General features: G+C 30.3%; 1 protein-coding gene across 2 annotated transcripts in view; it reads left to right on the plus strand.

Annotated features, from left to right (window-relative positions):
- Positions 1 to 22429, plus strand: part of LOC139493449 (growth hormone secretagogue receptor type 1-like) — a 321528-nt gene that overhangs the window by 43416 nt on the left and 255683 nt on the right. For both annotated transcript variants that reach the window (XM_071281851.1, XM_071281853.1), the window contains exon 2: positions 19961 to 20015. The gene's annotated coding sequence lies outside the window, so the exon portion shown is untranslated. The remainder of the gene's footprint in view (positions 1 to 19960; positions 20016 to 22429) is intronic.

Here is a 22429-nt window from a genome sequence, read left to right on the forward strand (position 1 = left end):
ACTCGACAAAAATGGACTGAAACACTCGAAAAAACCACTATCCTAGCCTGACACTATACCTACCGTGTAAATTATCTTTACGCTTTTGTCCATCAATGCATTTTCTGTGGATTGGAAATCTTTTATTTTTCACTACTTTTTTAGTCAACGTTACGCTTTCCAAATTGCGTAGACGAAATTTGTCTATTGTTAAAAAGCTGGATTTAAAAAGACCTTTTTTGTATGGTGTCGAGGGTTAAAATCTCGTTGATATTCATCTAAAATATTAAATATAAACATACATGCATGATGAATTGAAGTTTAAGACATATATGATTATGGTTTTTATACTTACGTGAGCAATCAGCGGGAGCCACATGTTGAATCGGATATGTTTACCCTTCCAGAGCAAATGATGCAACCCTTGTGCTCTGGTCAGATTCTTGTTTAGTCCGTAATATCTGTGTTACATTTTGTAGAATGTTTGTTATAAGGTTGTCCTCATATACCATATGCATTTACGAACGTCATTTCGTTTTCGACTAGGAATTTGTTTTTGGTATCTTATTCGGCTTGAAACAGGTGTAGTAGCTCGATAAAAGCTCGCATACACCTTGTTTCCTAGCCTAGTACAAATACAGCTGATATTTAAAGACACTGAACAGTGATTGTCTATATATCCTCTGATAAAAAAAATCACAACAGATATGATAGTATTACCTTTAATGATAACATAATAAAAAACATAACAATGTAACCTCAGATGATATGCTATAAACAATAGAACGGTAAAACAGCAAGTAATATAAACACAACAATCACGATATAACCCCAAATATTAACATAATAACAGATATACCAGTATAGGTTCAAAAAAAATATTGGTAAAATATCGAAAAAGACAATAGATTAGATATAAAAATGACAACAAAATAACGATATAACCTCGACAAGAACTTAAAAACAGAAGGAACAGTATAAACTCAGATCATAACATTATACCAGATATGAAGACCTACATGCAGTATGAAGAGTTTTTATCATAGTCTTTGCAAAAAAGGCATCTGAACAGCTCACGACGCGACCTGTATTTTAAAATCCTAGCTGGCAAACAGTGTACAGAGAATGATAAAAGGACGTTAAACATTTCAATAGAATGACACTTGTTTTTTTTTACCCCTTTCAAAATGATTAAGCCTCGTACATGTACTTATCAGTTCTACATTTACTCTTAAAGTCTGCAAAATTCTTGTTTATGCATCGTTTGCAAATAAAAAAAATCCACGAAACTTTCAAAAAATAGTCGGGTTAAAAGACATGAGAACTGTTCAACAAACTATGGTAAGCTAAACCCGTTTGCAAATAAGTGAATTAAAGAAATCAAAGGTGTGACTGTATACATTCTATGAATGTAACCTATATGCACCCATGAAGATATTTATCTAACAACACTCCCGTATAATTTACTTTTGTCTGAGTTGAGTTTAGTTATAGTGATTAAAACAAATGTCTACAAGGTTGGATGTCTCCTTGCATTACAATAAGACGTGTGACTTGATGATTTACTAGTTACTATGTTTCAATGCTAATTCATTCCATTGCGTTTACTTTCTATTTTTATGTATTGATGTAAGCGGTAAGATTAACGTACACGTTGTTGATTGGATCAAACCACTTATCGAAAAGAATATTCAAGAAGAATAATCACAACTGCGTCACGTATTGTTATTATATATATATCTTCTTTTTTATTAACGTTTGTCATGCTACTACTTCATTCAATGTATACTATAAACTTCCCCCTTTTATTTTACCGCGGCATATATAACATCTTTGGTAAATCTTTGGAAACGTGGTATGAAAACGCTCTTCGCCGTCAAGGATTAAAATGCATTACTAGAATAAAAAACTGAAATTAGTTTGAAAATTCAGTCAGATTATTCAGTTTGCAAATTTAAATATCTCATTTGTTTAAGGTGGTACCTAACACTTTCACTAAAATTAATTTGGCTCGTTTAATTTTAATCAAATTTTGACAAAGTATTTACTTTGACCCTTTAACAAAAATATAAAAATTTCCAAAATTTTTAACCAATCGTTTTGTCAGAAAAAATACACTGGTTATATAGCAGTTTGACAAACACCAATTTCGATCATTAAGAAGCTTAATATTCCCTATACAACACAACGTAATTAAAACGTTTAGCTGACTTAACAGAGTTATCTCCCTGTAGTGTTAGGTACCACCTTAAACATTCAAGTTGAATTTAATTATGTCGAATAGAAAAGCTTCTACTCAAAGATGAATTACGCAGTAAATATGACTGCAATTACTTTTAATTTCGAGAAGGTGTGAAACGTAATAAATACAAACGGAATTCATAAAAAGTATGAAATTCAAAAGAAGATGTATAGATTGCAAAATAAATCTTTAGCATGTCATCGATAATATGGTGAACATTTTGAATTCAAATGTATTTGCAAATAGAAACATGATGATGTGGAATGAGTGCTAATGGGACACCTCTCTCATTCAAGCCACAATTTGTAAAATTTAATCATTATAAGTCAAAGTACGACCTTCAACACAGAGCTTTAGCTCAAACCAAAAAGCAAGCTATAAAGGGCCCTAAACATGACAGTTTTGAAATGAATTTTGAATTATATTGTCACTACTAGAGCCAATATCATGATGAAGAAAGCATATCGAGGTTAAAGTATATCGCACACAATTTATCAGAGGTATTTTTTGTTTTATTAGTGTAGGGATACAAAATTGGATACATTTGACACTCAGTTGAAATAGAAGTGTCAACAAAATAAGCATGTCCTGCTTTGCAGATAACCCCGTCATATGATAACTTTTATAGCATGGAACATTACAAAAATATTGATGACAATAAAATTTAAAAATAACAAATAGACATAATTAATAATACAATGTACTAAACCGGTTGACACTGTCAAGTTATGTTAATGTAGAACACTATTATCATGTGTGAGGTTTTTGAAAATTTCTAAGCATTGCAAAGTTCAAAAACTGTCAACCTATTTGTAGCTGCACTGTGCAGTTTTTTATTGCATATTTTTGAATTGTAAAGACACACGGCCTAGATTTGTAATCTTAGTATAGATAAACTTACTGACAACCGAGGTAAATAAGAAAAAGTGGAATTCAATGAATCCTGACAAAACTAAACGTTTGACTTTATCAATCGATTTAACGACTGGAAAACTATTGTCATATTTCTTACCTGGTATATGCATTTGTTGATTTTTTAAAAATTAACCTGTTTGCTGAGCTTACTTTACCTCCTACATATATAACAGTTCATTATAGCTCAGTTTTATAGAGGTGGTTATTGCGTTGATACATTGTAAACGTGCGTGTACAAAGTCAGCTTGCTACCTGGATCATGTGTTGTTACACTGTTGTTTTTGTTTGTATGTTTGCAGGTGAGTTAGTGGTCGGCATGAATATAATCTGTCGTACTGTCAAATACCTCTGATTATTCTACAATTACATGTGTCACAATTTAAAATATGATTTATAAAATTGAAGATAACTAGGATAAAACATATACATTTAGATTACTAAGCAACTTGAAAGTGTAACTTGCCAGCCAAAAAACTGTTATTCGAATGATTAAATAAAAATGCATTGTTGATTTGATACGTCAAAGAACTTCTTGATATTTACTTGATAACAATATTTTATCACAAGGCCTTCGTATTTGATGCGTTTTGTTATTTGATTTTGCCATGTGATAATGGACTTTCCGAATTGATTTGCCTCTGCGTTCAGTATTTTTGTGATTTTACTTTTTACGATGCATATTATTTATATTTAGAGAATATTAACGGTTCGTTTCAGGTTCAATTCTTAAGAATTCTTAAGAATTGAACACTCAACTACTTTTGAATTTGTAATTGATATTTGTCTTCAGAATCGAATCAATATATTTTAATTTAAACTAGTTATTACACTTGTATCACAAGTTTAGTTGAAATTCATTGTGTTCATGTAATGAATAGGTATCTAATATTATAAGTGCTTGATGTTGATTATAAAATTATGAAGTTACGTTTGTTTGCGTTATAAATTAGATAAATGCATGAACACATATTTTTATAATTTTCAAATAATGAGCAATGCGATTAAAATTGATAGTTCAAAATGGCAAACGATACAAGAACATGAACTAGATTGAAAGCCTTACATCATTAGGTTCAATTACGGTTAATTTTCTGTTCACTTGAATTCCAATTACATCATATTTTGAATTATATTCGACCACTTTAAACCCTTGAGTAAACATGAGATGTCAGTACACGATGACAAATCAAGTCATAACTAAATATTACCAACACAAGAATGATTACTAACAGCGGGAAACCTGCAGATATAGGCAACTTACTCCGATTTCAGTATTGAATTCGATAACAAAAACAACGTATGATACTGATTATTGTGTCATAGACATTTCCCCTAAGAATAATGCTCCAAAGGGAAATATATGTGTAATCACTTGATACATTCTTACCTGATAATGTTCAGCTAAAACAAGAAATCAGCTGTCAGACATGCAGAGTGATTTTATCACTTACACCTCAATATGCCTGTATTATTATTGACTGAAAATTGATAATTGTGACAGCAATTGGTATCTTTCGGGATAAAAATGTTTCTTGATGAACATGTGCTTTTTTAGAAGTGTTATATCGTTATGTAGTTTTTGTACATATTATAATGGTGTAAATAAAAACTTTTAAACAACAAAAAAACTCCTGTCTTGCAATCAACCTTATTACGTGTATATGAAAATGGTGTGTTAACGTTTATAGCTTACTAAGATATCTAATAGCAGTCTGATCTAGAAATAGTTGAATGTTCTATTAAAACTGATTGATATGGTGTAGCTTAAAACCAATGTTGTTTTCAAAGGTGTCTGCTTTGTTTAACAAAAACTCAGTTACCTTTATAACACTGCATTGACACTTTAAGGATTAGCAGTTATAGCTTTTCTGTACTTGATTTGCTTATACCAGGCCTACAATTATTTGAGTGATTCTCCTAACAGCATGATGTCTGTATTTCTAGTCAATGATATTTATTAATAATGATAACTCATTATTGACAACAGTATAACAAATTTGTACGTACTACGGAATTTCTTCTATAAATTGACACTCGAATAAATAACGAGTAAAGGCTTAATAAATTACGACGTTCAAAAGCATTGATTACTAATAATTCAGAAAGGTTTTGCTTTATACAGGTAAAACTACTTAGGCAAACCTTAGTATTTCAAGAAAACCAATCAGCACTTAAAATTAGAAAAAAGATACATGCTCAATTGTTTACGTATGTAACCAGTCACACATCTTTCATCCGCATTCTTTGTGTTGCTGTTCCAAGTGAGGAGGCTGTTAAACAGTCATTGTCGTTGGTTCATATCTGTCATCGATTGTGCTTTTTTTGGTGTAAGTCATACTTCTTGTTTTTATTAACTTGTTTCAATAATGTCATACTGAATAAATTTAAAACTGACTGTACTGTATGAGTTTTTTTTCATTATTATTTTTTTGGATTCGAGCGTCACTGATGAGTCTTTTGTAGACGATACACGCATCAGGCGCAAATACTATATGTTAAATCTAGTATCTATGATGAGTTTATTAAGTAGTACAGTAAGAAATATACGGAATATTATTTATGATTATTGAATTTTAAGGTATGGGTTTTAACTTTTTTTTTGTCATTAACATAACGCTTATATGAATTCACCTTTCGATTCATGAACAAGCTTCAATAATTACATTAGATGCATGTTTAATTATAATACGTTATTCTGATTGGCTAACTAGCAATCTCGTGATATTCCTTAATCAATAGTATTACACAATCCAACGTTTCATTCATGATGACACGAGGTCCCACAATAAAGTGCACAGGTAAATAAAATAAAAACTTGATAAAAGGCGTGTTTTCATGATCCTATAGGTAAAAATGTAAAAATATAATTATAAGTATTGAATGCTTTTTTTTGTAACTTTATAGGGTTGTAAAAGCGTTGACCGTGCGCACATTTTTAGTATGAAGCGCTTCCGCGCTTCATACTAAATGTACTTCGGTCAACGCTTTTACACCCCATAAATTTACAAAAAAAGAGCATTCCATTCTTAAATAAAATCCAGAGCTCTAAGTTTTGAAATATTTTTTGTCATTAATTATACCATTTGAACAAACATAATAATGCAAATTGAAATGCTTCTTTTTCTAACCGGTTTATTTCAATTTATACGTCTCTCCGACGGAGAACTACAGGAAATGATGTTTGCACTAAATACATTTTATATTATATCATTTTAATTGGTATTAAAATCGGATCTTTTACACAGTTTCACTCCTTTTATCTGTATGTTGTCTATAAGGTATGTTTTTTTGTATCATTAATAAGTATTTTAACTGTTCATTGATAAACAAATCAGATAGACGTATCGATTTCGTTTCTTTAAGATCTTAAGCTTTTTCCTCCGGGATTGTTGTCTTCGCCGTTACCTATTGAAATGACATTGATATACGTAATTTCACTTGCCTGGTTTTCTGTGTTGTTTTTTTTTGTCTTAAAAAACTAAAAAAATGACAATATATTAACAGCAATAATGGTCGATTCGTAGATTTAGACATTCTAGTTTTACAGTAGAATTTATTTGAAACAATTGATCATAAAAGGGTCGGTTTCGGATCCCTATTGTCAGCTATGGTTCTGTTATATAATGTACAAATATCTTGTTATATTTGCCCATGCCCGTATGAATGCTTTGAATTTTGATGACTGTTATATATGTACTACTGATAAATTATTAAGTCACAAATTTCGTAACAACACATTAAACCTTTGCCAAATTATTTCAATGTAAAAGAAGGTTTTGGCGGTACCCGTAAAACACTTATAACAAACGGGAGAGTACATCTGAATTTCCATGATGTTCTTTATTTAACCAATAATTTAATATAACCAATTTAGCACTGTAAACATATCCTGAACTAGTGTTTAAATTGATACAAATATCGATTTCTGTCATAAACTATGTATGATTGCAGTACAACTATGAACACTCATGGTCCTACATTCTATTGGTAACTTTAATTTTGGCATTACACAATATCATTGAATGCTCACGATGTCTTTTCGCTAAATCCATTAGATACATTATTTTTCAATAAATTGTAACTGGTGGTTTGTTGTCTTTCAGAAGACGTTGCAAGTACTTTCATATATGTACTTTGCGTTTCTAATGCTTTCGTTATATTTTGCGCAGTGTATCAATCTAATCAGTGAAGTTGTAGTCTGCTGGTTTAAATAATTTGTTTTTATCTTGTTTTATAACATCATTGTCTTAAGTAATGAGACAGGATTGGCTTCCGAAAATATGTTCAACCCCATCACATTCTATATATGATTGTGTAAAGTCAGAAGCATGGTATTTAGTCGTTATCGTTTGCTGCTGTTTATCATTGTTGTTTCGTTCATTGTTTTGTACTTTCTTTTTGTTCTTGTATTGTTCTGTTGTACAACTGTCACAGGTGAAGGAAGAAGGTTAGGGATCTGTTAACATGTTTAGTGCCGCAAAATTCTGTATGTGCCTACCCCTAGTCAAGAATCAGTGATTGTCTTAGTTTCTGTTTAACACATGGGTTTCGTTTGTAGTTGATTGCCTTAACTATATTGTTATTTTTCTCATGTGCATTGTTTTAAATTAGTCATTACAGAGCCTTTCATAGCTTCCACATTTTAGTTTTTACAAAAGGTGTTGAAGGCCGACATACGGTGACACGAAATCGGTTACTTCCGCATATTTGGCTTCTAGTTGATAATTGTCTAATATGTAATCATAACACATATTTTTTAGTTTCAGTTAAACTACTAATTATTAGCCTGAAATCTGAAATCTTTGATGAGTTTTAAAATTTACTGGGTCAATGCAACTATTGAAGGACGTTTTGTTTGGAGCGTATCTCTAGACAGGAAGTCAGCCAATTGATGTTTACGGTGCGCACAATTAATACGTTCTTTTTCTAGGAATTTAGAGTTTTGTTTCAAAAATATCGTAACACAAGGGGTTTTCTACTCCCGGGCATAGACCGCATAAGCTACATTTGGCACAATATTTTTGAAATTTATAGTTCTGAATGATCTTCATTTTTGTATCATATTTTGTCTTTGAACTTATGTTTTGATTAAGTGCAAGCACAAGACCATTTTCAAAGTTTAAATCCGTTTTGATCTGAAGTTAACTTGAGCTTTTAACATTTTTGTTTTGTATTGAAAATGATTTATAGGATTTAAAAAGATTGGATACTTTAGATATGCTTTATAGTAGAATTGTTTGATACTATCCTCGTTCATTGATTTTTTCAACCTTGCTCTGTTTTAAATTTTGTAAAACTAAAGTTAATCATTTAACAAACTAAGACAGAGATTTGATTTTTTTGAGGAAGGGGCATACTGATTATTTAGATAATGCTCGTGCAAGATAACATTTATTTTAAAGTGCAACTAACTCAAGATTTTTTTTTAGATTGTCTAATTTATATACCATTTTTTTATTTCTTCAAGTGCCTCTTTGTTTAAACGTAGAATAAACCCAGTGGAATTCTGTCATTGCAAGCTTCAGGATAAAGTCGAGACTTAAGTGCCAACAGTTTGAATTATCTTGAACAGATTCACGAATTGAGTAAATCAAATCTTGATAGATGATGCTGTTTTATAATTGCGATGGTAGCTGAAATTTATATTTCTTGACGAATATGTATGGTAATTATTACCAACATGACTCTATCCTTTATAAGGTAATCTCTGATGGAAATGAACTTAAAGGAACTCTTTTAATTATGACACACAGCCATTTGTCTTTTTTTTTTTATTTCTTTGATTAAAAGAGGAAAACGATTTATACTATATTCTTCATTTTCAAATCATTTCGACAACCATAGAATTATAATTCTTAAAGAATAGGGTATGTTTATAAAATAAGATATCTATTTTGTTTTGTGTCCCACACAAATGTCTCTCATAGTAATTTGAGGACGAATAGTATATTCAATTTTATGATTTTTGTTTAAGCATTGGATAATCTTGAAGGAGATTTTGTAAGTTCTTTTATTTTTAAAGTCAATGAAAGTTCGACCGTCAATTAGAACAGCTTTCTGATCATACTTTAGAAAAGTTCTATTTCTGGAGGATATCGTTGGTAGTCGTGTATGTTTTAACTGTTAGGCATATTTTTGATAAAATGTAAACCTGGTATTTAAAAATATAAACATTTACTATGTCGATAACAAAAACCATGTCACGAACTGGTCATCATATATGATGTCACCGTATAACTAAAATAATTTTTTTAAATCGTGCATGTACTTATGTCTTTGCTATCTTTCGAACGTTTTAAGGTAGATTCATGACATACCGCCAGCCATCTTGTATTGGACAATCGCAGTACACAATCGGTCAATTAAGGGGAGATAAATCTTTTTTTTTTAAATATATAGCACTGAATTTTGCATTTTTTTTATTTTATTTTTCTCAAAACATATTATTAAACCTAATTTCTTACAATTTCTTTCAAAATTCATTTTATTTTCTCTTTTTGTTGTTGTTTTGTTTTGTAAACTGCAAGTATAATTTCTAAATTTAAATTTGTGTTTCATGAATTTTAAAAGACACCGTATTCAAATTTCCTGATCTTAACAAGTTCAAAAGTTACGATAACGATTAATTCAGAAAACAAAATTGTACACATTGTTCTTGTATTGATATGGTGTACAGTATCATTGATACATTGAAAACAATAATTTGACATTCATCGATCCGACTTTTCCAAGTCAGAAAAACGGCAGTTATTATTTTATAGTTTGTTTCAGTGTGGGTTGCATTGTCGTTTGTTTTTTGTTGCACTTCAATGTTTCTGTTGTTTCGTTGATTTTCTCGGTTTTAGTTTGTAACCCGGATTTGTTTTCTACCAATCGATTTATGTCTTTCGAATAGCGGTTGACGACTATTGCTGTTTTTTGCATTCACATGGGGAATTAGATTTAATGAAACTATTTACACCAATTTGAATTTAACATGTATTTAAAAAACTGTACACGAAGACGAAATAGTTGATGAAATATCAACATTGTATACTAAATATCAAACTATTTCAATTAATTTGAACTTGACATGTACGTAACTAAACAGTGCATGTAAATACAGTGGCTGATGAATTAATAGTATTGTTTATTAAAAGTCAAACTATTCTAATCAATTTGAACTCGACATGTACGTGGAGAACAGTGCATGAAGACGTAATAACGGTTAATGTGGCTGATAGATAACTGCATTATATATATATAGTCAAATTCTTTTCAATTGAGACCTTCTTCATGTCTGAAATAAATTATTACGATACTGTTGAGATTAGAATGCTGGAAAAGGATTTACTACAAATGAAAAACGTATCTTTACAGAACAATAACTGTTTATTTACCTTTTCACATTAGACGACTATTCACGAGTTAAGACACGTGAATTTTAAAAAGACACGTTTCTCTACAACCTTCCTCGCAAGTCACGAAATAATTACTAATTAAACATTGTAACAAATATATACATCGAATAGCTATCCTAAACATATGCTGTTCTACATTTTACAAATACTTCAATTTCGGACAAGTTTTTAATTTACCAAAAATGTTAAAGCCTCACAGACCGTTTTATTAACTTTTTCTTTCTTGAAGCTTTCTTGAAAATGATAGTTTTGGTCCGACTCGCTTTAATGACGTACAAAACCCCCGCTTATATGAATTTGTGTCAGTTTAAATGTAACTATGCCTCTCAGGAGATATAGGAACACATCATTACCAGACATTTTATCTTGGACTTTATTCAACGTAGCATCATACTTGCATTAATTTAATCTGTGTTTCTGTCACTGTATTAATGATATTCTGCCGTTAGAATGCAGATCAGCTCGTAGTTTTAATTTATCAATGTCATGTAAAATGTATACTTATCAGATTTGATGTTGATTGAGGCATTTGAAGATACTATAATGTTTAATAGCATTAATGGTTCAGAAAAATTATGACATGAATTCCAGCTTACATTATATAAGCTTACAATCAAAAGGATACTTGGAATATGATTTTATATACAAGACGTGTATTTGGGGCAATATGCGTAATTGTTTCTCCATAGGCGGTAATGGTAACGTTTTCTTCTGTTGCTCAGCCCATATCGTAAACTTGTATATGTATGATGGCTTGTTTCGAAGCTGGGACATTTTTACATATGCGGTTAAATTTTCGGGGTACGAAGTGTGATTCATTTTTCCGTAAATTAACAAACCCCGAGTATCCTTTTGCGATGCGGCTCCTCATAGTAAAAAATCCACGCACGCAATAACAACATTTTTAACCGCATCTGAATAGAGGTACAATTCTAACTAATCTATCAAGTATACAATCAATTAAAAATTATGAAATAGAATTACAAATATATAGAATGTACATAAAGAGCGAAAATTGGAGTTAAGCAAGATATTAGTAATTTTGTAAGAGGAACTCATTAACTAACGTTCAAGATAAACAGGACTAGACATGTCCCCTTACTGTGATTGTAAATAAGAAGTTACTACAACCTTATAAGAATTAAGCTGAATGCGTTGAACGTCGACCCAATGATAACGTGCATGAAGCTATGGAAGCATTCAACAAATGTTATCAACTGAGTTTCAACCTATTCAAGATTATGCATACGTTTAATTATATTCCCATAATACCCTGAAATCTTTATGAGGAAGTCATTACCATTTTTAAATCTTGAATTGGTTTCCAATAATGAATTATCTGCATTTTTATTAATTTCCAAATATAAATCTAAGATTTCTTAATCGAGTCAAAATATTTGTCAAAATTATGCAGGTTAACACGTTCAGTCATTTAATTTAATACGGAGATATGGTGGCTACGAATCTATTTTACAAAACCCTGGGACGAAAATGTTGACAATTGGTCGTGTGGTCTTCAACAATGAGCAGATCCCATAAGTGTATGACTTTACAGGCCTGATTTAAACAAATATTTAGAGATCAATGACATCGACTCAATTACAGTCTACTGTCTTGTGTAGATACAGAACCTGGCAGAGATGAACTTCTGTGAAGAGTTCCAATCATGATAGTTAGTATCGAAGTCTTAAATGGGGTCCATGTTAGAAAAGGTTGGACGGAAAATGGTTTAACTGTAATATACCTGAAGAAAAGATTTAATTTTGACATAATATTTTACTAGATAAATAAAGGCAACAGTAGTATACCGCTGTTCAAAACTCGTAAATCCATGGACAAAAAAACAAAATTGGGGTAACAAACCAAAACTGAGGGAAACGCATTAAATACAACAGGAGAACAACGACACAACACCAAAATGTAACATACACAGAAACGGACTAAGCATTATACAAAATACGACGAGAATAACAAATATAAAATCAAAATCAAATACATGAATTTGGGATAGAAAAGTACCGTGACACGTCTTATAGTAATGTGAATTCACACTCAAATATAAGAGAAAACAAACGACACAACGGAACACAACGTTAAAATATCACACACACAGAAACGAACTATAATATAACAATGGCAATCTTTCTGACTTGGTACAGGACATTTGTAAAGATAAAAATGGTGGGTTGAACCTGGTTTTGTGGCATGCCACACCTCGCACTTTAATGGCAATGATAGATATAACATTGAAATGACAACATAATATTACAGGACTACAATACAAATAAATAGGGGAACGTATTAGACAAAGAAACACGTGATTAATAGATAACAAAAGGTATCTTGTTTAAAATTCAATACGTCAAAAACGCGCCTCGTCCACACAAGGTGAACTTAATTTTACATGTTTAACAATGAGTGTTTAATATCTAGATAAGTACTCGATTAACTGTAAAAATGATTTATAAAGTTATTAGTTTTCTACGTACTATGTCAAAAAACAAAAAATGGACTTTATTTGCGTAAAATAATTACACGCAACTCGACTTGACGGTCAGTTATTTTTTTTTATAAAATGACGAATACAGGAAATTAACTGCTTATCCAAAAAAAAACTCTCTGACATAAATAAAACATTCTCGGAAGATTGAAGCGTAGTGGTTTTGGTCTGACCTTTCAACGGATATGAAGCTTAGTAGTGTTCTAACCGTAAAGATATCTGAGTGTATTTTTACAAATCAAAACGAAATAGTAAGATATTTCCCAGGATCGTAATTGACAAATTAAAAGGTCATGTTCCTCAAAAAAAATTATGACGGTCCTAAAACCTCATAAAGGTAAACAACAAAACAAAAACAAAAAAGCCGCTAACTATTAGCTATACAAGTGAGCGTAGATTAATTGAATATGCTTTTAACTTTTAGTTACATAATTGTGGAGCAAAATCAGCTTACTTGTTAAATTGATACCTACAAAATTACTAATTGCCTTGGTGTTCTGTCTTCTTTTATAAACATGTTTCTGAATTTTCTTGATCAAGGATATCATTTTTTTAGATTTAACTCCAAACGGAAGATAGTGAATAAATTTTGTTTCAATTTTTCAGGTAAGTTTTGTAAGCAATTTTTTTAAACAATTAACGATACCTGCAATAAAGAGAAAAGTTATATCAGAAAAAATGTATTTTTTTTTCTAAATGATGTCATATGATTACTTGAATATGATTATTTGTATTTTGTGCGACATTTTTTGGTATTGTAATGCGGAAACTCATTTAAATAATAAACATATAACCAAAAACGTAAAAAAAACCCAACATTATGTTAATTTGTACAAAAACGCACGTTCGAAAGCCTACTCTTAATTAACCTTTAAAATTAATACTCAATCTCGAAAATTTGAAAGGTTTGGATATGTATAAAAGTATTAAATACTAAGATTAGGACATGCAAAGTGTTAATATGATCAACAATATTATTTCCCAATTTCTACCATTAGTGAAATTTCAAAAACCCTATTTCTTTAATAATCAATACAAAATACAAATTCATAGACATATCGTATCGTATCGGGCAACCAATTCATCAAGTTGACCGTTGAAGTGTAGTTTTGATGCCAGTATTTCATCCCGATAACTACTGGAGAAATATTATCACAAAGAGACAATGGAAAACTCGTCCACTATAAAGTAATGCATGTTGCTTTATATATTTTAAGGAATTGACCAAAAGCAGCAATTCTATCAAAAAGCAATTTTTTACATGAAATATTATAAGACTTTAAAAGTTAAGCTGACGTTGTCACTATCCTGGCAAAATTTTATAATTGAGTTGTGCATTTCTTCTTTTCAAAGGGAAAATCGATAGATCTAGAATTACCACTTGAAAAGGTAAATGATGCATCTTTCAGCAATGAAAAATGGCTTGCAGTAATGCAAACGAACATAAATTCAGTTATATATATTTGCTCTTCTGTCAAGAAAGATTATGCTGTGGACACACTTTTCACTGCTTTGTTAATTCAATACTATAATTGGCTAGACTCGAGCTGTTCATCGTTGTTTAGAGAGATTATTTAACATCACATATCATGAATGAATGAATCAGAAAAAATGAAATCCTGTAAAAACTATATTTGTTCAGTTGTGAAAGGAATTCTCCGTTTTTGGTTTGAAATACAACAAATGGATCTTGCATACAATACTCAAAGATCTTGACGTAGATTGCGGTGGTTAATTTATCCAGTGGAATATTAAGAATCAAAAAATTTCAAGCTGTGACTTAATCTGATTATTTTTTAGTTGGGGTCTATACTTCAAATATAGTAGTGAACTTGTAGTACGATTTAAGTATTCAAGAAATGGATTACGTCGGCAATATTCAATCGATAACTTATAGAGATCTACAGTTCCAATCATAATAAAGTTGTCTTTTATTTTAGGTGTGGCTCTACATGGTATTACACGTGCTATAACGCCTTCTTTCTTTCTTTTTTTCGACCCACGCAGTTTTAAAGCATGAAATATTTACACGTAGCATACATTTTACACAATATTTAAACAACGTGTGTGCATTTCCTGTAACAGTTTCTTGTTTAATATTGAAATATTCATTTAATCATTTAATTTGGAGCACTAAAATCAATAATTAACGGTAAGTGTTTCCAAAAACTATAATTTCTGTTTAACATAGCGTTCTTACAATGCATGATTTCCTTAATTAATTTGACAACACAAAATCAATCTATTAACTGTTTTGAGTGTTAAGATAAACGGCATTATTTCTTTGTTATAATATTAACACAAAAGTCGACCAAAAAGAGTAGACAATAGTACTTTCTGTATAGTAAATGTACTACAATACTATTGCTTCAAATAGAATAGATTTCATTAGTTTTGTCATAAGGATTTCTTTATAATGTCGGCATTAGACATTGACTAGTTATTTCGATTGAATACATGCATACTTAATGTTTTGTTCTTTGCTAATTCTACATGGGTATACATTATATTATTTGTCCACATTTTTGCATTAAGCGATAGAAAAATATTACATTTGCTTTACCTTTACATCAAACGTAGGAGAGGCAAATGTAATGCTTGGTCATGTTGAAATGTCCTTGCGAATAACGTGAAGGGAATCTTCCTGATTGAAATGGGAATATTCTAAAAGTTTCTGCGTTTAAAAAGTTTCTGTAGAATATATTCGAAAAGTAGGCTTTCCAATTTGACGTAAAACAAATGTTCTAAAAAGCAATGGTTTTAATTTACGAATGAAATAGCAATTATTGAATGCACAAGCAAACAACACAATATAACTTATCGCTCTGTGAGAATCTGAAACCTTTACCCGAGCTTTTGACGAACTATCTTCGTTATACAACAAACGTTAACTTTTTTATTTGACTTCCTGTGATGTTTAGTTATGAAAGCCAAACAGAGATAAAACCATAAAGACACTTTGATACATCGTATGGTGTTGAAACTGTTTTGGTTCATAAAATAAAGTCTTAAAAGTGTGCGATTGATACCAGATTGACAATCAAACTCAGAAATTGAAAATATATTAGGTCGATACAAACAAAAGTCTACGACAAAAATAGATATTTTGAAGTGTAAAGTTTCAATTTATCTGTAACATCATTTAAGCTACATGTATTTAAGCTACGCCTGCGTATTGAGTATATATCTCCTAGTTGACACGATATTCCAGAGGTTGTATTCACTATCTTCATTTGCCTAATATAACAAGTCTGCGTACAAGGAAGCTACTGAAATTTCAAACTTTTACAGATATTATCAACAGTTTACTGATCGTTATTTATTATCCGTTCATAAGTGACAACGGATATGTTCAAATTGTGGTAACACATTCCCGTCATATTATGCCATAGTGCCCTTGTGATTTAAACATATTATCATGTGTGTACTTGCATGTGCAAAACGATGAGTACCACATGTGAAACATGACTTAAGTAGCCTTCCGCTGCACTTGAGATCATATTCGATTTTTTGTGGGATTCATATTGCTCAGTCTTCAGTTTTAAAGCTGAGGCCTGTAAACTATTGTCAGTCTTCTCGTATTTTGAGGAGATTTTGATCCTTTTTCGATTTTTTTTTACTAATACGTTAATATATCGTTTGGTATCATTTGCCTCTCTTTTACTGTGTATTGTTACAATAACAACATTCAGCTTATTATTTAGTGTCTGTCTTATGAATGTGGTTTGTATCATTATTTGTCTTTGTGCTGTAGATTTCAGCTTTTTTTTCTTTGGGGTATTTGTTTGCTGTCATCTGAAAGCAGCTGTAAACACATACAACGCAAAGATTAAAAAAATCGAATTTATATTTACATATACAGGTGATCATGAATAAACTAGATGCTATACCCACCTTTTATCTCCGGTGTTTCAAGAACTATACCCTCCATTGTAAAAATTGCATATGTAATGTACTATCTATTATTCGTTATTCATCTGCACTCACTAAGATCCTCACCCCTATTGTAATCTCTATTGCATTGAATAAATAGAGCAGCTAATGGTTATCGTTTTAGAAATCTTCGAGTTCTATCTTGTCAAAAGAACCCCCCCCCCCCCCCCGCTGTTATACATAAATGTAATATCTATCATGTAGTTATATAATCATGTAAATATCATGAAAAGTAATATCGGCAAAACCAAAATATTTCCTGATTGCATGCTTATGATGAATATGTCTTTTACAAACTTTTTTTGTATATGATCAACTTTATCAGAATTGTGGTCGAAGTTTCTTTATGTAGAGAATTTATACATTATATAAAGTTTTACATCAGTTATGTTAACCGCAAATTGGTTTCTCTGATAAATCGGAATAGGTGGTTTAATAAAAGAATATTGCAGATAAATGTTCTAAAAATGATATTATCCACAAATGTTTAAGACATGCTTTCAAAGTGTTTTTAACGTTATACAATTTTTTCGTATCATTTTTCGAATGGAGTTGATTATAGATTTACAAGCTTTGTAGTTCGACTGCAGCTCTGCATTTATCATCAGCTCAATAGTCATAACTTCGGTGCTGACCGATTTATAACTAATCTGTCTAAAATTGTCAAATTCTAATTATCGAAATTAATAAGATGCTAAAGTTTCAACTCATTAAGACGTGAATTGATATGTATAGTTATTTGTTTTAAATGCAGCATCACGAAGGATCCCACATATTGAGTGTGGTCTGGTCACCCTTTCAGAGCACCTTCTATCACCCCAAGTGTTAAATGGGTTTCACATTGCTCAGTCATTAGTTTTCTATGTTGCCTTGTTTGTAAATTTGTTTGTCTGTTTGTCTGTTTCCTTTTTAGACATGGTGTTGTCAGTTTATTTTTGACTGAGTTTGAATGTTCCTATGGTATATTTCGCCTTTCATTTAACAATTGATGCGAGTTCCGTAGGCATTAAATTAAAACAATTATAGTTTGCATTACCTGTTTTAAATCATCTGAACAAAAAAATGAAAATTACTTAAAATTAGCTTTTTTTGTGCGCAAATTAATTTTATAATATACTATTCAAAATGAAAGTAGTCCTTTAACTTTTTTTTCGAATATATATTGATGTCTATAGTAGGCACGTTAACAAGTACTTGTTTTGTTTATATTTTTCCCATTAATTGTTTGTAGTGATTTAAGTTAACTATCTCAAACATCAGTCTGTAAGGAACACTACGTTTAGTACATTCTTTACAGTCCATTCCTAGCATCTTTACAATTTGTCACAATTAGTTGTATTATAATATGATTTGTTATCTTGTTTGTAGAAATAATTTGGAAAATTATTAACTCTGTCCTTTTTATTATAACCTTTTACAACCTTTTCTCATATATTGGGTCTAAATAAAGGCAACAATAGTATACATCTGTTAGAAAGTCATAAATCGATTGAGATCCCCAAAAATCCGGGTTACAAACTTAAACCGAGGAAACCACATCAACTATAAGAAGAAAACAACAAAAGAAAAGAAGCACACAAATAAAAACGACTATGCAACACACACAGAAACCAACTGAAAAATAACAATCGCCATTTTCCTGACTTGGTTTGGGACATTTTAAGACATTTCTTACATATTTGTGTATTATAATGACCAATAAACCAAAAAAAACATTACCGCAATGTCTTTGCAATACAAATTTTATAATTACAAAATTAGAAAAAGAATTTATTCAAAATGACACACGAACTATTTCTTTTATTTTAGATGGTTTGAAATATATGCAAGTAATTTAGAAACACCTTATCCCTTTTTCCCTTTTTTTGTTTACTTGTTTATATTTCACTAACACTCGAGATACACGAAGATGTTCCTTTGTGTAGAAAGTATATCTTGAACCTATATTGTCACTGATAATTAAACGTGAAGCGGTTCTGTGTTCTGAGTGTTTTGTTGGGATGTGAGAATCTTTAGAGGTTTTATAAATGTATTGATATAATTTAATCTTAATGCAGATTCACTTTCTTATTCAATTTCAAATGTGATTCGTTCTTTGTTTTTACAGACATTTTTAGCAGTGATCATCTAAGTTTATATGTGATCAAATTATATGACTTTGGATTTTGCTGGTTGATTTCTACTCTATATTTCGTGTATTTTCTTCATTTTGATGACTTTGGTTCAAAGTTTATCACTACCGGGGAATGTGATGGTCTCATCCTTTCTGTTGTAGTGTTTTCCAGATCGTTGCCTTTAATGCATTTTGTTTACACGATTTGTTATTTGTGTATTTTATCAAATGCAGCGCGTTAGTTGTTATGCTACTGTCTGGAAGGCGAACAAATAATTGTATTAAATTTCTAATAATTACATGTCTTTGTTTATTGACAAACTCTTTTTATATGAGATGCAATTAAACAGATATGTTGTGTTCATACGTTAATTTTAGACTATTACCCCACTCATAAAAAACAAAAAGCAAACACTTGTTTAAAATCTAAAGTATTATAGATATGGTAAGGTTATTCTTCATCTTCATACACCTACGTTAGAACTTGTTCTTTTCAAATCTATATGAATACTCATTAGAGATAGAATTCAAAACTTAACCAACAGATTTGATACTTTAACTTCTATAAGAAACATCCGTTGTTACTATCTTTATGGTAGTTGTTATGAGATAGTCTGTTTGTATGTATGTTGGATTTGTTTTTGTAGCAGTTCTGTGTTTCTGTAATTTCGTTGTTTTTTCTTATCTCTGTTATAGTTTTTCCTTCGGTTTTAGTTTGTGACCCGGATTTGCTTTCGCTTAATCGATTACCGACTTTATAAAAACGGTATACTACCTTTATCATGTTTATTTACTAACTTTTCCCTTTTGGCTAATATATGTGTTAACACACATATATATGTACATTTGTATAAACTTATATCTAAATTTCATTTCAGATTTGTGCCAATATATCAGCATTGCATTGAAAAATCTTAAAGATGTGATAAATTGGTAAGTTTGTAACAATGAAAACTTTCTTCATTAATATTTCTGAAAGTTATTAATTGTTAGGCATTTTTTACAAGCATAACGTAAAATATAACACCGGCTATAACATTTCCGAAATATTCTTGAAATTTCTGAAAAATTCATTAATTTCCTGACACATTTCTTACCATCATTTCAAATGAGATGTCATAAAACTATCATTAAATATCGCTTTTCATGTTTCAACCTCCGATGGTACATGTGGTATGCCATATTCTGCGAAATATAAAATGTTGTTTAACATATATTTTGAAGGTATGGATTTATCTAGTAAAAAATCTCAATCTGAAAGTTAGAATAAAAAGAATGTGGACACATAACTTATACAGATCGGAACTATCATATAATAATTACATAATAAGTTATGTTTTGAAGAAGTAAATTCATTATAGTAATGTCATCAATTCTTGTAATATCTTAGCAAAAACTAGACGGTCTTTACATGAAGATAGTTATTTAAACAATTCAGAACACTTTGTTAAGGTAACGATCAAAATCCATTTATTTGTATTGTTATGGATAACGATTTGTACATATTTTTTGTTTTATTAAAATCAATTATCACTTTATTTTATATTTGATTATTGACACAACCTTAATAATAATTAACAAACTTGTAATATTCTATCACTCCTTTCTCAAACAAGAAACCTTGACCGGGCATAACCTAACATCTTGTGATCTTGTTTCTGATTAATTTGACTGTAAATTGGAATATATTGCTGAAAATGATTAATACGAGGTTATTGGGAGAACGTGTATGGGTTCATCAGACGGTTTTAAGTTCTCATGAGTTTTGTTATGACAATTTGTTTCTCGTATTTCAGTAAGAATTGTTTCTGCTGTCAAGATACATGAACAAAATAAGATAAGCTTGTTATTAGAGAGGCTTATTAAATTCAAACTTAATTAGATAGAGTGATGATAACGCATACATTACGGAGTTTATAGGTATGAACTGTGGTTGAAGGGTTGGGTCTAATACCTACAAATGGTATAAATCATATGAATAAAATCAGCAATCGACTTTTAAATCATAATTTGTTACCCATTTTAATCACTTGTGTTTTATCATCCTAAAAATGTGTAACGGATACATATAATCATCTAGACACACAGTATTCAATTAATACAATGTGTATGCAAAAATGCAAAAATGAGAGAAACAAGCCACGTTAAGCTGCTATGTACATGTATAATTTAATAAAAGTTGAAAAAGAAAATAAAGACCTACAATAAGAGATATCTCAACGTGATACATAATAATGTTCGGGTTATGCCAGTTTTAAATTACAGATTGAGCTTTGAGCTCTTTACATGGATTTAAGATGGTTGAAATATACCGTATTGAACTGTCAACGTATTGTTTCTGCTTATAAAATATGGAAACGTCGACTAGGTCATTAATTAACTAACGTGAACTACATCAAACTAAGAATCCATACCACTGATTCTATGACATCATAATCAATAAAACAATCAATTAACCTTCTATATATTCTATTGCGTGATGCAAGAATAGAAAATATTTAGCCATATTGGTTCGCAAAGCGGGAGAAAGAATTATTTTGAAATTATCAATGATTTTGTTGTATTTCGAAGAAATTATTGGAGAGACGTATGACTTGTTCTCTTTTACGTTAATACAAAATTTAATTTAAACTGCAATTGTTGAATAGGGTTTAATTGTATGTATGTCTTTTTTACAATAATTATAGTAACACGAAATATTTAAACGGAAAATAATATTCAATATATAATAGTTTCTCATTTCTACTTATAAAGTATATTGCTTAATATGTTCACCATCTGAACTCACCTTGGGAGTGAATGGATTTCATTCTTTTTTTTCAATGTTTTTGTGCATTGTTGTATGAATACATTGCTCTTGGTTGAAATACGATATTGCTTATGCATCGAAATACATCGTTTGATGGATTTTTGATATCTTAAGAGATTTCAATTTTTTTGTAGGTTGTTTGATCAATATTTAAAAAAATATTATTAATTACGAATTGACATGATGATAATTGCTTAAATTCAAACATAAATAATGGAAATAATTTGTTTGTATGGATAAGAGGAGCGTTTAATGTTTCTCCAAATATGTCTTAGTAAACTTCAAAAATATCATACGTTGTGTTTACGCAGAAATATCTCCAAAATCAAAAAATATATATTTTGTCATGATAATGTTGATAAATCGAAAAATAACAAACATACCGAATTTAAAACGGAAAAGCCGTAATCAAATTGCAATATCAGACGCTAAAACACATCAAACAACTATCATATTCCTGACTTGGAACAGGCGTTTTCTAATGTAGCAAATGATGGATTGAACCTGGTTTTATAGCAAGCTAAACATTTGACTTGTA

Source organism: Mytilus edulis, chromosome 10 (assembly GCF_963676685.1).
Source record: "Mytilus edulis chromosome 10, xbMytEdul2.2, whole genome shotgun sequence".
Lineage (NCBI taxonomy): Eukaryota > Metazoa > Mollusca > Bivalvia > Mytilida > Mytilidae > Mytilus > Mytilus edulis.